The sequence below is a fragment of the Elephas maximus genome, chromosome 7 (assembly GCF_024166365.1).
Source record: "Elephas maximus indicus isolate mEleMax1 chromosome 7, mEleMax1 primary haplotype, whole genome shotgun sequence".
NCBI lineage: Eukaryota > Metazoa > Chordata > Mammalia > Proboscidea > Elephantidae > Elephas > Elephas maximus.
In genome coordinates, this window is record NC_064825.1 from 104,617,121 (window position 1) to 104,632,899 (window position 15,779).

The 15,779-nt window shown below is 36.6% G+C and overlaps 1 pseudogene; it reads right to left on the reverse strand.

Annotated features, from left to right (window-relative positions):
- Positions 1 to 7,209: 7,209 nt before the first annotated feature.
- On the reverse strand, positions 7,210 to 8,298 carry LOC126079848 (olfactory receptor 4C15-like; annotated as a pseudogene).
- Between the last annotated feature and the right edge of the window lie 7,481 nt (positions 8,299 to 15,779).

The following is a 15,779-nucleotide window of genomic DNA, read 5'->3' on the forward strand; positions in this document are numbered from 1 at the left end:
CCTATGGCTGTTAACCAAAAGGCTGGCGGTTTGAATCCACCAGGTGCTCCTTGGAAACCCTATGGGGCAGTTCTACTCTGTTCTACAGGGTCACTATGAGTCAGAATTGACTCCATGGCAAAGGGTTTTTTTTTTTTTGGTTTAGGTGATGAGTATACAAGAACCCTCTGTACTATCTGTGCAACTTCTCTGTAAATCTAAAATTACATAAAATCAAAACTTCATTAAAAAAAAAGGTGATTGTTCTGTTTCTGCTATCAAAAGAGTTGTTATCCCAGCTTCCTCACCGAATAGCCAGAGGCCCTTGAACAAACCACTCAGCCTCAGTGTTCTCACCTATAAAGTAGGGATAGTAACACTTGTTCAAGCTGCCTCACTTACAAGAGTCCAATACGACAGTTATTATCAAAATGATTGGCAAAGTATACAGTTTTAAAAATGAGAAATAGTGATGCCAGTATTATTTTCAAACAATGACTACACACACAAAGTTAGCTATAAAAGAATAAAATGTGTGTTTTTAATTTTTTTTAATTATCCTCATTGCTAAAATTGCAATTAAACTGTTTCTATAAAAAAAAAAATTTTTTTTATTCTTGTAAACTTTTTGGAAAATACATTAGTAAATATTTCCAGACTGATAAATATGTTCCTATCATTTATACTAGCTACCTCAACTCTAAACAATTCTTTAATAATAGAAAGATTTTTATGTAATTCAGACTACTTCAAACTAATAAGGGATGATGCTGTCAATAAAATGCTGATTAATGATATAAAGACATAGAAGGTGAAGCATCTTTACAATATGTTAAATGACCAAAATAGAAGAAAAATTGAAATACTGCTGCCCATTTGTATAGATATTATAATTTTAAAATCTAGATGGGAACATATGGAAATGGCAGAGATTGCTTTTTTTTCTTTTTAATATGTATCTTTAGATAATTTAATGAATATTTTAAATTTTTATTTTTAACCAAGGTTAAACCCACAACACTCTATTTTCCATCAACTAAATAGTTCATAAAAGTCGTTTGGAATTGGGGCAATTTTATCATTTATTCAGTATGATTTGTTTGTATATGTGGAATTCTCATGATAACATAACATGGGTTAGATTGTTACTTTAAAAACAAAGTTATTGTAAAGATTCCATTAATAGCTATACCATGAGTTCCAGCCTTACCCTGCCCCTATACTCACTGTGGTATCAATTTTAAATTCATGTCTTCACCTTAGGACACAGCTTGTTTTGTCCATATTTCTCCTAGAAGATCCCATGGTCTTTCCTTTCTTGATAGCCATACGCTACACCAGACATTGCTTACGGTACCCTCAAGGCCAGCTGTGAACTGTGCATTCTAGGGCACCTTTTGGAGAGTGACCTTGAAAGTTTACCTCCCCACCCCCCAATAATCCCATTGCCCACTATTTTTTCCTGTTAGTTTTAATAATAAAATTAATTCTAATGCCAATGATTCGAAAACAATAGAAGCTTCTGTTTCAACTTTGAAGTATGTATAACATTAAAAAATAAATGCAGAATTAGAAATAAGGTTGTCAACATAAGGAGTGTTTTTGTTATTTCAAGCAATAAAGATATAAATGTATATTTTAGAATCACTTTTATGTATATATATTTGTATATCAGTTATATCTGCATATGAATATGCATTTTTAAATAAATATGGTTATTACAAATTAAAAGAACAGGTTTAAAATCCATTCTTAGTTAAGTTCATTAGTACACTGTATTTCTGATCCAGGGTTATTATTATCATTTATTTCAGCAATATTTATGTCTTGTCTGTCTACTTAAGCATATTCCCTTCCTTGACAACCTGGGAAATCTTTTCTCCTCACACTGCAGATGCTTTTCCCTTCTGCAGTGTTGTTCTGCTGGTTTCTCTAAACATCTCACCTTATACTCTTGCTATTTCTAGAATTAAAAAAATAATAATAACCTCACTGCTTCTACCTGTGTCCTTCCTGATGGATTCCTGAGGTTTCTTTGTTCTCTCTTAGGAGCTTAGCTCATTTTAGGAGACAGACAAAGGTCACCCCAATTAGCACTACAGCAGTTCAGAGCTTCAGTCATTTAAGCATTCTTGAACAATTCTGAGAGAAATCTCATGTCATCTATGATATGAAACACACTTAGTGAAAATTTCAAGTCAGAAGACTCTGCCCTTTGACTTAATGAATCACTTTTACTCTTAATTCCCTACCCTGTGATATATGTGGAAAAACTAAGGGATATATTATATATGGAAACCCTGGTGGCGTAGTGGTTAAGTGCTACAGCTCCTAACCAAAGGGTCGGCAGTTCAAATCTGCCAGGTGCTCCTTGGAAACTCTATGGGGCAGTTCTGCTCAGTCTTATAGGGTCGCTATGAGTTGGAATCGGCTCGACAGCACTGTTTTTTTTTTTTTTTTTTAATTATATATAGGAATTCTGTAAGTGATAAAGTAGCAATCGAGGTACCATGCTCCTACATCAGTATTCTTTATAGTCTCAGAAAATTTCACTTTTCAATCTAAAACACTAGGATGGGGAGAGCATCGGGGGTAAATGATAACTGAGAATATATTCAGAAAGAATATATAAAATGCTGCATAGAGAGCTAGGACAAAATCTGCACTGTGTCCCCTCTAAGGTGTTTGGATTTAACTTGAAGATGACAAGCTGAAGATAGATCTAATTTCATTAGACTTTAAATAAAAAGTACTGGTACTCCCAACCCAGAGAAAGTTTTATATTATAATAGCTGATATTTATGGAGCATCTATAATACATTACTTCATATATTTCCAAAAACTTTGCCAATATCATTATCCCTTTTAAAGATTAGGTGTCTGAGAACCAGAAAGGTGATGTAACTAGCCCAAATGTACTAATTATTGGTAGTTCCATGAATTAAACTTGGTAGTCTGACCACTACCCTCACACTTTTAAGCACTACATCACACTTTTGAAGCCCTTTTATAAAATGCAAAAATGTGAATTATAAATCTTACCATGTGTCAGTTCCTGGAAAACTCTGGTTTTGGCAATCTCCTATTCTTTATCGACAAAAGTCCATTCAGTGGCTGGATAAAATGTGAAGGTTGTTTCCAACTCTTATATCTACATCTAAGAGAGAGAGAAAGAGCCTCACAGGCACTCAAGGTAGAGAATGTTCTCCACTGCTTCTCAAGTGCTGCCTTCAATATGGCCTCAGAGAACAAAAATAAATAAGTGAATTTTCCTCCTTTAGTTCCAACTGAAATTTAAAGCGGTTTCCCCAAGGACATGAGCCTGTAGTACTTCCTCTCAGTTGGCCCCAGTGTTGCAAAAGTTCCCATTAGTATGATTCTACAAGACACAGTTTAATGTGGCTTGATTTGCTTAAGTGTTTGCAAAACTTTTATGTCCCTGAGAATTTTTTTTTTTTTTTAATTGCTCCAGAGTTTCTATTTGAAGATGCTTTCATTTCCTTTTATGTTCAGGAATAGAACACCATGTATGCTGGGATGGAAACACCTACGTTCTTACTAAACCCAAGAGCTGAGTTCTGGGATAAGGCTCAGCATCAGACCATGAATATAGCAAGTGCTGTTCTTGGGCAGGGGTAGCAGTGAGGGCTTATTAAAGAATGACATATTTCATGCATAAATATGTAAAAAAATACATATTAATCCAAATGTTATTTTTTTCTCTCAATACCTGAACTTTATATTTCATGACTTTGAAACTAAAAGCCTAATTTCTATCCCTGGGTGGTGCTAATGGTTAGTACACTCAGCTGCTTACAAAGGGTTGGAAGTTCAAGTCCACCCCGAGGCAGCTTACAAGAAAGGCTTGGTCTCTATTTCCAAAAAATCTGTCCTTAAAAACCTACGGACTACATTTCTACTCTGGCACACATGGGGTCTCCATGAGTCATAATCAACTCAATAACAATTCTTTTTTCCTCTTGTCATTTTATTTGAAAATAATGAATGACAGATCTGTTTATCCTGATGGTATTTAGCATTGTGATTGAAGTTTGAGGGAAAACCAAGAGTCGGCCCATCAGACCAACACAGAAAAGGACCAAACCAAACAGGTTGTTGTTCCATACACTCTTTAAATATTTTACTCTACTATTTATAGGGTCTTTATGAGTTGGAATCAATTCGACAGCACTGGGTTTTTTTATTTATATGGCTATTCACAAATGATGCAAAATTGAAGTGATTCATCAGAAAAGTCAAGGCTCAGAAGCAATTTCATGTCAATCAACTATGGGATTAAAGAACAAGGGTTACTTTCTTTTTATTAAAATTGTATACATTTGCCCTGACCAAAAGAATTGGCCGACATGGACCACAGTCCTCGTGATCCAAAGAGAGAAATCTCCAGAGAACTGCCTAACACATAATATGGAGCCTGTGGAGAACTGGGTGATCTTGCTAGATAGCAGCAAGAGGGACACTTAGGGTAAAGGATATCTTCCTCCACCCTCAATACCCTCAGAGCATGGACAGGTGAGAGCTAATAAGGGCCCACACACAGCCCAAGGCCAAGGATCAGCAAGGGACTATTTTCAACCCAGAGCCTTGAACTTGTGCTGTGTCACCCAAATGCAACATGTCTGCACCACTCTGGTAACCCAGTGTAGTGCAATCCTGTGGTAAATAAATAAATAAATAAATAAAGATACAACCTGCAGAGGCCATTTGCTTACTATACTACCCAATAGAAACTGGAGTCCCAGTCACAGGACCAGGGATAACTTTATTGTGGCCAAATAAGAGTTCCTTGAGGCTTCTGTTTGGATAGGATAGAATATGGAGAACAACCTGAAAAGGAGAAACAGGGAGGGGCCCATGCAGTCAGTTCCAAGCTGGGGTGCCCTACACATAAGGTACTACAAACTTACCAATCCTAGGCACTGGAGAACTTAGAAAATTTTTCAGAAGGCACTCCAAAGTGTGGAACCAAGTATAGGGTTCTGCCTGCTTAGGTCTAAGTGTAGGGCTATAAACTATCAGTTTTTTAGATCTATGAATTTAAAGAGAGAATGTAAGCCATTTAGAGAGACCAAGGGAAGGACATGTGTTCCAAACAGAGGGAATAGCCAATGTACGTACGGGCTCTATGGCAAGAGCATACCGGGTCAATAAGAGGGTGAGAAAGTGGGACATGGACTGTAGGAGTCAGCGAGGGGTCAGCCATGAGAGAGGAGTTCAGAGAGGTGTGAGGGTACCAAGATTACTGCTGCCTGGTCTTTAACAGTTGTAAGCTTTTGGCATTTACCTTGAGTGACATGGAAGGCCACTGAAGTAGAGTCATGATATGATCTGACTTATGGATTTAAAGGATAATCATAGCTGACTTGCTCAGCATAGGCTTTTGGAGCAAGGGATGCAAAAGTAAAAGCAGGGAGACAGGTAAGAGGCAATTGCAATAATCCAGGTGAAAAATGACTGTGGCTCAGAATTCGGTGACAGCTCTAAAAATGATAAGAAGCTCTTGAATTTATATATATGTTAATGTTAAAGTCAAGAGGATTTCCTCATAGAGTAGACGTGGGTAATGAGAAAAAGAAATAGAACAAACGTGCCATCACTCAAGATGGAAGATGACGTAAGAGAGTCAGTTTGGAATGTGAGCAGAACCAGGAATACAGTTTTGGATTAGTTCAGTTCAAGAAATCTATTTGTCCTTTAGATGGAAATACCATGAACCAGTTGGATTTTCAGGTATCAACCTCAAGAAAGAAGTCTGGTCTGAGGTACTTATTTGGGAAACTTGGTCATGGGATATTAGATGATGAAGGAAGTGAAGTCAAGGGAAGATATTTTTTAACAAAGGAAGAGGTAATGGATTGCTTCTTTGCTGATGTAAATGATCCAGTAGAGAAGGAAACAGGGATAAAATAAAAGACAGAAGAGATCCTTAGACCAGTGTCCTTGTGTAAGCAGTGAGGAGAGAAGGTCCCATGCAAAAGTAAAGAGTGTTTGATTGCCTTTGAAAAGGGTCACAGATACTTCATTTATAGTAGCAGTTAAGAAGGCAGCATATAAGTGAATGGAGGCTGGCAGATCGAGAGATGCAGTTATAGGAACCTAGAAGCTCTCTTTTGGTAGTTTAAATTATCTCAATAAAATAGGAAGTAACTTCATGTAATGTTTCCCGTTAGGTTTGATGTTTATGATAGTTTTTTAGGCAGAGACCTTTCTTCAAAAGAAAGTATTCTTCTACTCTTACTTTGCTAAACCTTAGTATCGTGAATAGTAGTGAATTTTTCATATCCTAATATAGAGAGGTAAGCGTAAAATTTAAAGGCTAATATTAGTAATGGCAAGTCTCTATAACAAAACAGTAAGACCAAGATTTGTTTCAGAAGTCAGAGTGTCAAAAAAAAAAAAAAAAGTCAGCATTCCGCTGTTAAATAATATGTTTAATATATTAAAGGATATTTAATATGAATTAGTTTGGGGATCCCACAGAACAAATAAGAAATTTGTGAGATCTAATTAGCAGGTACTATTACAGCATGAATAGTCAGAACAGCTCATACATACAATACAAAATGTAGATTCTGAGCCTACTTTATTTTTTACAGTGACTTAAACAAGACAGAAATTTATTTCCCTCTCACACAAAGGAAGGTGGAGGCAAGTAGCATGGGGATAGTTCATACAGCTATATAACATCAGGATTACAGGCTCCTCAGTCTTGCATATCCAGCGACCTTAACACACATTCTCATGGTCCATCGTGGCTGCTTGAATTTCAGCCGTAATTCCCCATTCACAGAATTACCATTTATGTTACCGCTTAACTGGGTTCAGTGTCTCCAAATTAAGTTTTTTCTGTTTTTTTTTTTTTCAGTTAAAAGAGTTTCAGAAAGCTTCTCTTCTCTAAGATATTTTTTGGGTCCTTTACAAGAAGGTTATTCAAACCATGATGTGAATGGCAACCAGTGTAATAGATAATCTGACTCCCCACTTTTCCTGATTTCTTTTCACTGTTATATTCTAAATAAGCATAAAATTCAACTCCAAGATGAAAGTGATCTGAGGTGGAAATAGTATCTCCTGGCCTCCACTTTAGTGTTTTTTTTAATATTATATATAACCTTCAGTATTATACGGTCCATCCACTATAAAGTTCTTGTCTAAGCCCTTTTTGATTTCTTTCCTCTGAAATATTATTTATTTATTTATTTAAGTTTGTTATTTGTCTTCAGAATCTACCACCAATTTAGTCCACAATTTTCTCATGGCATTTTTCACTTCCTTATTCCTGAGAGTATAAATCATAGGATTGAGCAGTGGAGTTACGATAGTGTAAAATAGGGCCACCATCTTGTCAAAGAATAAAACAGATGGAAGTCGTGCATACACAAATATGCACAGGACAAAGAACAAAACCACAACAGCAATGTGACAACCACAGGTGGAGAGAGCTTTCAGCCGTCCTTCAGAGCTATGAGTTCTTAAAAAAAAAAAAAAAAAAATGAGTTCTTAGAGCAAAATGACACAATAAGAGATAAGTAACAAGAAGAAGTTTATGATGCAGATAAAACCACTACTGGCAACCACCAAAAGGCCAAGGATGTGAGTGTCAGTACAGGCAAGCTCCAATAATGGGTACAAATCACACATGAAGTGATCGATGACATTGGGGCCACAGAAGGGCAGCTGGAAAGTAAAGAGAATTTGTATCACAGAATGCAAGAAGCCCCCTGCCCAGGCTACCCCCATCAGAATGCCACAGAGCCTCCAGTTCATTACAGAGGCATCATGCAATGGCTTGCAAATGGCCACATAGCGGTCATAGGCCATGGCGGTGAGGACAATCACCTCTACTCCAGCAAAGAAGTGCCCAGCGAAGAGCTGTGTCATGCAGCCCTCGAAGGAGATGGTTTTCCTGTCATAAAGGGAGTCCACAATCATCTTTGGGGCGATGACAGAGGAGATGCACGCATCCAGAAAGGACAGGAAAGCCAGAAAAAAGTACATAGGGGAGCTCAGGAGTGCTGGGCTGCTGCTGATGGTCACCACAATTAGCAAATTGCCCCCAAGAGTTGCAAAGTAGACAAACAAAAATACAACAAATACTGTTTTTGGGACATTTAGATTCCATGAAAGCCCCAAGAGAACGAATTCAGTTACAAAGCTTTTGTTCTTCATGATTTCAAAGGAAAAGGTGAATTCTACAGTGGCCAAATAGAATCTGAAATTATGAGAAAGAGATATTTGCCTCAGTCTAGTTTAAGGTGTTAGCATAGCCCTCAACAGACTGGTGCATCCATAAGCAAAGTTATTTTAAGTGCTTCTTTTGTGCTTGAAAACACAAAATGAGAAATTTGTTGAAGGCGGTAGTGAGACATCAGGCAGAATTGAGGTTAAATACTTTAAAATAGAGTTTCAATATTGGGGGAGGAAACATTCATATGTGCTAGAGGTGACCAATAGCGTTTATCTTAGGTGCCAACACTGATTAGTTGGTAGTGGCTACCTAGAGTGAATTGTCGAGGATTCTGAAGCACATCCAAGCTCTGAGGAAAAGAGGGCTGTAATGTGTTGGATATGTCTGCCGTTGACATGGCATGGGAACCAGGATGACTTGCATGGGAAATCCATCTCTCATCAGGAAACTGCTCCTATCTACAAATAGAAGAAGAGATAACATGCAGTTTAAGAGGTGCTTGGAAATCACGCCTACTCCCTAAATATTTAAAATCAGAGCTCAAGTGGGCCTTTAAGGTGAATTAAATGATTTCTTATTAAAAAAAAGATCCTATGGAAATGTGCTTATATTTGTGCTTAGTAAATACTAGGTATACATTAAAGGTTGAGTTGCTTTTTATTATTTGTCATTTTAAGATGAAAAAGAGGCTGATAATAATACCTACTTCAGTTTGTCATGCTGATGACTAAATGAAATCATGCAAGGAAAGCAATTTCTCAAGCGATAGTGTCTAGAATAAAGTCCATGTTAGGTTTCATAATCCCTATGTCCCTGATAACAAACTCATGCTTTGAGAGGTTAATGTAAAAAAAATTACCAAAAGGTGGATCTGGATTTTCTGGCTCCAAAGCCCAAGTGTAATCCACTGGATCAATAAGGAAATGAGTGAGAATGTTTCTTTTCTAGGGAGAACTTCAGAACACGGATAGCCTTCTACAGTCTCCAACCAACTCTCAAAGTTAAAATGTTCTGATTGATTTGATCATGTACAAATGGGACACCTCAGAGAAAGAAACTCCAAAGGATTTATGAACAGAAGGTAATGGCCTCACCTTAAAACACATTATTTAAAAAAAAAAAAAAAAAAAGTTGCCATGGAGTGGATTCTGACTCACAGCAACCTAGTAAGGGTCATATACATATACAAATTAATGACAACCATATTAGCAAAGAATAGAAACAGCCTGTTAAATACAAACCAGTCTTAAGGCTTTACCAACTATTAACCAATCATTTATACAACATGCGCCACAGGATCAAGTACAATTCTTCAAGGTTTCAGGTTATATCTGTTTCAAAATTACACAGCTTCATTGTAAAATAGTTCATATATAGCTTCCTGATCATCTGGCAGGGTTATGCTGATGGCCAATTTCAAAAATGTGAAAATGTTGCTTATGGTAAAGAACTGTTGTAAATTGTTATTATCTCACTTAATAAGCCAGTTGCTTTACTCATTGAAAGCATTTCCATGAGCCTACCAGATAATTACTTCAACTTTTGACTTCCTTTTCCATAGGCAGACACAGCTTTGAAGATTGAGTATGTCCTCACCTGTGCATATAGCAGAAATTTATCAGTCAAGTAGTTCACATGATTACATGCTTTCTAAAGAGATGAATAAAAGAATAGTGGGGCTTATTGTGAGAATTATCAGTAAACTGATTTTGTTGAATGTCACTAGAATTAACAAATAAAATCAGCAAATATGCAATTGTGTAAGTTAATGGCTTCTGTTTCCTTGCTTAATAACAATCATTTCTTTATAGTCCCAAGGTCTAAAAAAAAAAAAAAGGACTAGGCAATCCTAAATTGTGTCGCCACTATTAACTCCATATCCAGCTACAAGCTGGCACCCTGAAAACAAGAGTATAATACAAACTCAGTGAGGTCATTGTGTCTGTCAACAACCATTTATTAAAAATTAAAGAATATCAATATATGATCCAAGAGTGGTCAATTTATCCTAGGACCAAAGCAAAAGAGACAATGAAGTGAAATGAATAACAACATCAACTCCAAACTCGTACAGACCTGGGTTCAAATCCAATCTCTTCTGTTTGGTTATGGGTTATGGAGCAAGTTATTTAAAAGCTCTGGTTTCCACTTTTGGAAAGTGAATATAATAAGAATGTCTGTTGACAGAATCAGATAACACTATACACATAAAGTCTTTCAATAAGAGATCAAGCCCCCAGACCACCAGCACGGAGAATCGTCAACATTTTCACTTATGCTTAATTTTCACTTTACCGTGAACAGGGATCTTAAGTGCTTTTACTGATAAGCCCTCTGACTCATCTTTCTATTACTTTAAATGTATAAGTTATTTTAATTGGTCACAGTGTAAATATGCTTTTTTTTTTTTTAAGCATTGTGCTTTTAAATGATCTTTGTAATCGCTTAGTAGCTCTCAAACCCACATGAGTCCACTTGTACTTCAGGTATCTTCTTTAGGCAAAGGAAATCAAATTGGCTTTATATTAATCTATACTAATATGTTTTAATACTTAAATAATTCTTACTTTTCCACTTCCCCATTATGGGGGTTCTAAGAGTAATACAATTTTAGATCTACAATGCCCATGAGATATAAACAAAATAGCTCTCTATGTTTTCAGATGAAATGAATTTGCAAAATTATCATGGAAATGTTGACAATGAAGCATACAGTGTCCTCATGGTTTATGATCACAAGGTTTATGATTCTAAGTCATAAAAAAGGCAATTTTCCTGAATTGGGTCCTAGAACAGAAAAAAGACAGTAGTGGAAGAACTAGTTAATTATGAATAAAGTCTGGAGTTTAATAGTAATATTGAGATAGGAAAGAAAAAGGCACTGAGCTCCTAGGCAAGGAGCCCTGCAACACCTGCAACTTACTTACAATACTATGTGCTTGGCTAATGCAAAACCTCTATCTTGGAGTATTCACTAAGGAAAGAACAAACAATGTACTCCTTTGTAAGATGTTTTTCCGAAGGACTGACCTGATCTGTTCCCTGGAGCATGGGCAGACATCCACAAGGTGACTGACAGAGGACCTCTGCCTGATGCTAGTACCTGCCACAGGAATTGAACTGACTCAGAGGGACTGCCCAGGCCTAACACCCCCATAATAAGTTCTGCCACCCAGTCCCAGAAGCCTTTGTTACTGGTTCCATCTTGGATTCCAGATGCACGTGCAACCTAATTTAGTATGCACTGCCATTCTGAGAATTCCCCCCTCCCCTTGAAAGAAACCTACTAAATGTTCGTTACCCTATTATCCTTGCCAAACCCATATAAGCCCCAGAAAAACCTTTATTTGGGGGAACAGAGGCTAGTATTGCTTGGTTCTTCTCTGTTTCCGCGCCCGAGCCTTCACTTTCTTTCTGCCGCTAACAAACCTTTGTTCGTGTGGAAACTCTGAGCCTCTCCTGATCATTCTTGGTCAGTAGAAGGCAAGAACCTAGGCAGGGCTTATTTCCAAGCTGGGAATCCTTGCCCTGAAACAATATCCCAATGTTTGTTTCACAGGTTTTATATATGTACTCAGGGTTACATGATATGTGAACATAGAGGGAGCTAGGTGAGGTGTATACAAGAACTCCCTATGCGATCTGTGCAACTTCTCTGTAAATCTAAAATTAGTGACTATTAAAGTTTCATTAAAAAAAAAAAAGATAATTGCTCTGTTTCTGCTATCACTAAATAGCCATGTGCCCTTGAAAAAACAACTAAGCCTCAGTGTACTCTCCTATAAAGTAGTGAAAATAACGCTTGTGCAAGCTGCGTCACTCGCAAGAATTCAAGAAGACAGCAATTATGAAAGTGATTGGCAAAATATAAAGTTTTAAACACTTTTTTTTTTTTTGGTTTGGGTTTAAGAGAGTGATGTCAGTATTATTTTCAAGCAGTGACCACACACACAAATTGAGCTAGAAAATTAAATCGGCTTGAGAATAATCTGCTTTTAAAATCTTTTTTTGTTAGTTTGTTTTAATTGTTAATAGTGCATGGTGCTGTGAATAAAATACTACTTAATAATACAAAGACATAGAAGGTGAAATATTTTTATACATTAAATGATAAAAACAGAAGAAAAGTGATACTTCACATTTGTATAGATATTTTAAAATAATTTAAAAAACTAAAACAGAACATATGAAAAGGTAGAGATTTTTTTATCTTCAGTATATAGCTTTACATATCATGTAAATATTTAAAATATTTATGTTTAATCAAGGTTAAACCCACTAAACCATATTTTCCACTAGTTGAACAGCTCGAAAAAGGAGATGTGATTTGGGGATAATTTTATCATTTATCCAATATAATTTGTTTGTATAGGTGGAATTATCACGCTAACATAGATTAGACTGTTATATTAAAAACTAAAAATTATTGTAAACGTTCCATAAATAGCCATACCATCAGGTCCAGCCTTACCCAGCCCCTATACTCCTTCTTATATAAATTTTAAATTATGTCTCTGTCTTAGGAAGCAGCTTATTTTGCCCATATTTCTCCTAGAAGATTCCATGGTCTTTTCTTTCTTGATAGCCAGAGGCTGCACCAGAGGGTCCTCTGAAGGCCAGCTGTGAACTGTGGCCTCTGGGGCATCTCCTGGGGCTGTGACACTGCAAGCTTGACTCCCCACTACCCTCATTGCCCACTATTTCCTTTCTATCAATTTTACCAGGAAACAGAAAAATTAATTCTAATGCCAACCTTTCTGAAAACAATAGAAGTTTCTGTTTCAACTTTGAAGTATTTATAACATTCAAAAATAAATGCAGATTTACTGGTAAGGTTGTCATTGTAAGTAATGTTTTTGTAATATCTTTTAAACAATAAAGATATAAACGTATATTTTAGAATCATTTATATACAGATATATTTGCATATCAGTCATATCTACATATGAATATGACTTCCTAAATTAATACAGTGATTACAAATTAAAATAATAGATTAAATTCCATTCTTTCTCTGTTAATTTCCTTAGTTCACTGTGGTTTTGATCCAGGATATTATTACCATTTGTTTCAGCAATATATATTCCTTGTCTGTTTACTTAAGCATACCCCCTTCCCTGACAACCTGGGAAATCTCTTCGTTTCACACGGCAGATGCTTTTCCCTTCCTCAGTGTTGTTCTGCTGATTTCTCTAAACATCTCCTCTTAAACTCTTGCTATTTCTGGAATTTAAAAATAATAATAACTTCTCTGTGTTCCTACCTGGGTCCTTTCTGATGGATGCCTGAGCCTTCTTTGTTCTCTCTTGGTAGTTTAGTTCATTTAAGGAGAGAGAAAAGGGGTCCTAATGTAGCAATACAGTAAGTAGTTCATAGCTTTAGTTGTTTAAACATTCTTGAACAATTCTGTGACAAAAACTTAATGCTAACTATGATATCAAAGGTACTTATTGAAAATTTCCTCAGAAGATTGTGCTCTGTGATTTGAAAAAATAACTCTTAATCTTAATTCCCTGCCCTGTGATATTTGTCGAGTCAATTCTGACTCATAGTGACCCTATAGGACAGAGTAGAACTGTCTCCATAGAGTTTCCAGGGAGGGCCTGGTGGATTCCAACTGCCGAGCTTTTGGTTAACAGCCCTAGCTTTTAACCACTATGCCACCGAGACTTCTAACTGTGTATTATGTATAGGAATTCTGTAAATGATAAAGTAGTAGTCGAGGTTCCATGCTCCTACATCAGTATTCTTTAAAGCCTTAGAAAATCCCACTTTTCCATCTACAACACCAGGAAGGGAAGAGTGTGAGGGGATAAATGATAAATGTAGATATATTCCAAAAGAACAAATAAAATGCTATAGAGAGAGCTAGGATGAAACATGCACTTGTTGCACTGCTAAGTTATTTGAACTTAATTTGAAGACGACAAGCTGAAGATAGATCTAATTTCATAAGACTTTAAATAACTGGTACTCCCAGCCCAGAAAAAGCTTTGTATTATATTAGCTGCTATTTATGGAGCATTTATTATGCATCACTTCATATATTTCCACAAACCTTACTAATGCCATTATTGCCTTTAAAGATGAGGCATCCGAAAACCAGAAAGGTGATGTCACTAGCCCAAGTGTTCACATCATTGATAGACTCATGCACTAAATTTGGTAGTTTGGCCACAATGCTCACACTTGTAAGTACTACAACACACTTTGAAAATCCCCTCAGAAAATGCAAAAATGTGAATTATAAATCTCACCATCAATCAGTCCCTTGAAAATTCTGGTGCTGGCAATCTCCTATTCTTTATCAAGAAAAGTCCATTCAGTGGCTGGATAAAAAGTGAATGCCATTTCCAAGTCTTATTTCTACATCTAAGAGAGAGAGAAAGCCTCACAGGCACACAAGGTAGAGAATGTTCCCTGCTGCTTCTCAAGTGCTGCCTTCAACATGTTCTTGGGAACAAAAAGAAACCAAAGTTTCCTCCTTTAGTTCCATCTAGAATTTAAAGAGGTTTCCCTGAGAGGACAGGAGCCTGTAGAACTGCCTCTCAGTTGCCCCCCAGGGTTTAAAAATTTCCCATCAGTATGATTCTCCAAGACACGATTTTTTTTTGACTAGCTTAGGTGTTGTGAACACTTTCATGTTCCTGACCAATCAGGTTTTTTCGTTTTTTTTTTTAATCTGCTCCTGAGTATCAATTTGAAGATGCCTTCATTTCCCTTTATGTACAGGAATAGAACACTGTGTATGCCAGGATGGAAATACCTATGTTCTTGTAAATGCAAGAGCTGAGTTCTGGGATAAGGCCCAGCATCAATCCATGATGGTAGCACGTGCTGTTCTTGGACAGGGTAGTAATGAGTACTTTTCAAAAAATATCTTTTGCATCCTATTCTGACTCCTAGTTATTTCATGCATAAATAGGTAAAAGAGCACAGATTAATTCAAATGTTATTTTTTTTCTCTCAATAATCTTGATACTCCATGACTTTGAAACTAAAAGCCTGATTTCTGTCCCTGGGTGGTGCAAATGTTTAACACACTCAGCTGCTAACCAAAAGACTGGAACTTGAAGTCCACCTCCAGGCACTTCAGAAGAAAGGCCTAGCCATCAACTTTCAAAAAATCTGTCCTTGAAAACCTTATGGAGTATAATTCTACCCTGATACACACCGGGTCTCCATCAGTCAAAATCAACTTGATAGCAGCTGCTTTTGTTTTAAAGAATTTTTTCTCTTTTCATTTTATTGGAAAAGAATGAATGACAGATCTGTTGACTCTGATGACGGAATGTAGCATTATGATTGAAGTTTTAGGGAAAGCTGGAGGTGGCCCATTAGGCCACTTCAGAAAGGTTACAAACCTAACAGTTTGTTGCTCCATACTATATTTAAACATTTTACTCTACCTATTTATATGGCTATTTATATTCCACAAAAGACGCAGAATTGAAGTGATTCATCAGAAAAGTCATGGCCAAGAACCTTCGCATCAATCACCAATGAAATTAAAGAACATGTGTTGCTTTCTTTGTGTTAAAATTTTAAATATCTGTCTTCACCAAAAGAACTGGCTGACAAGGACCTCACG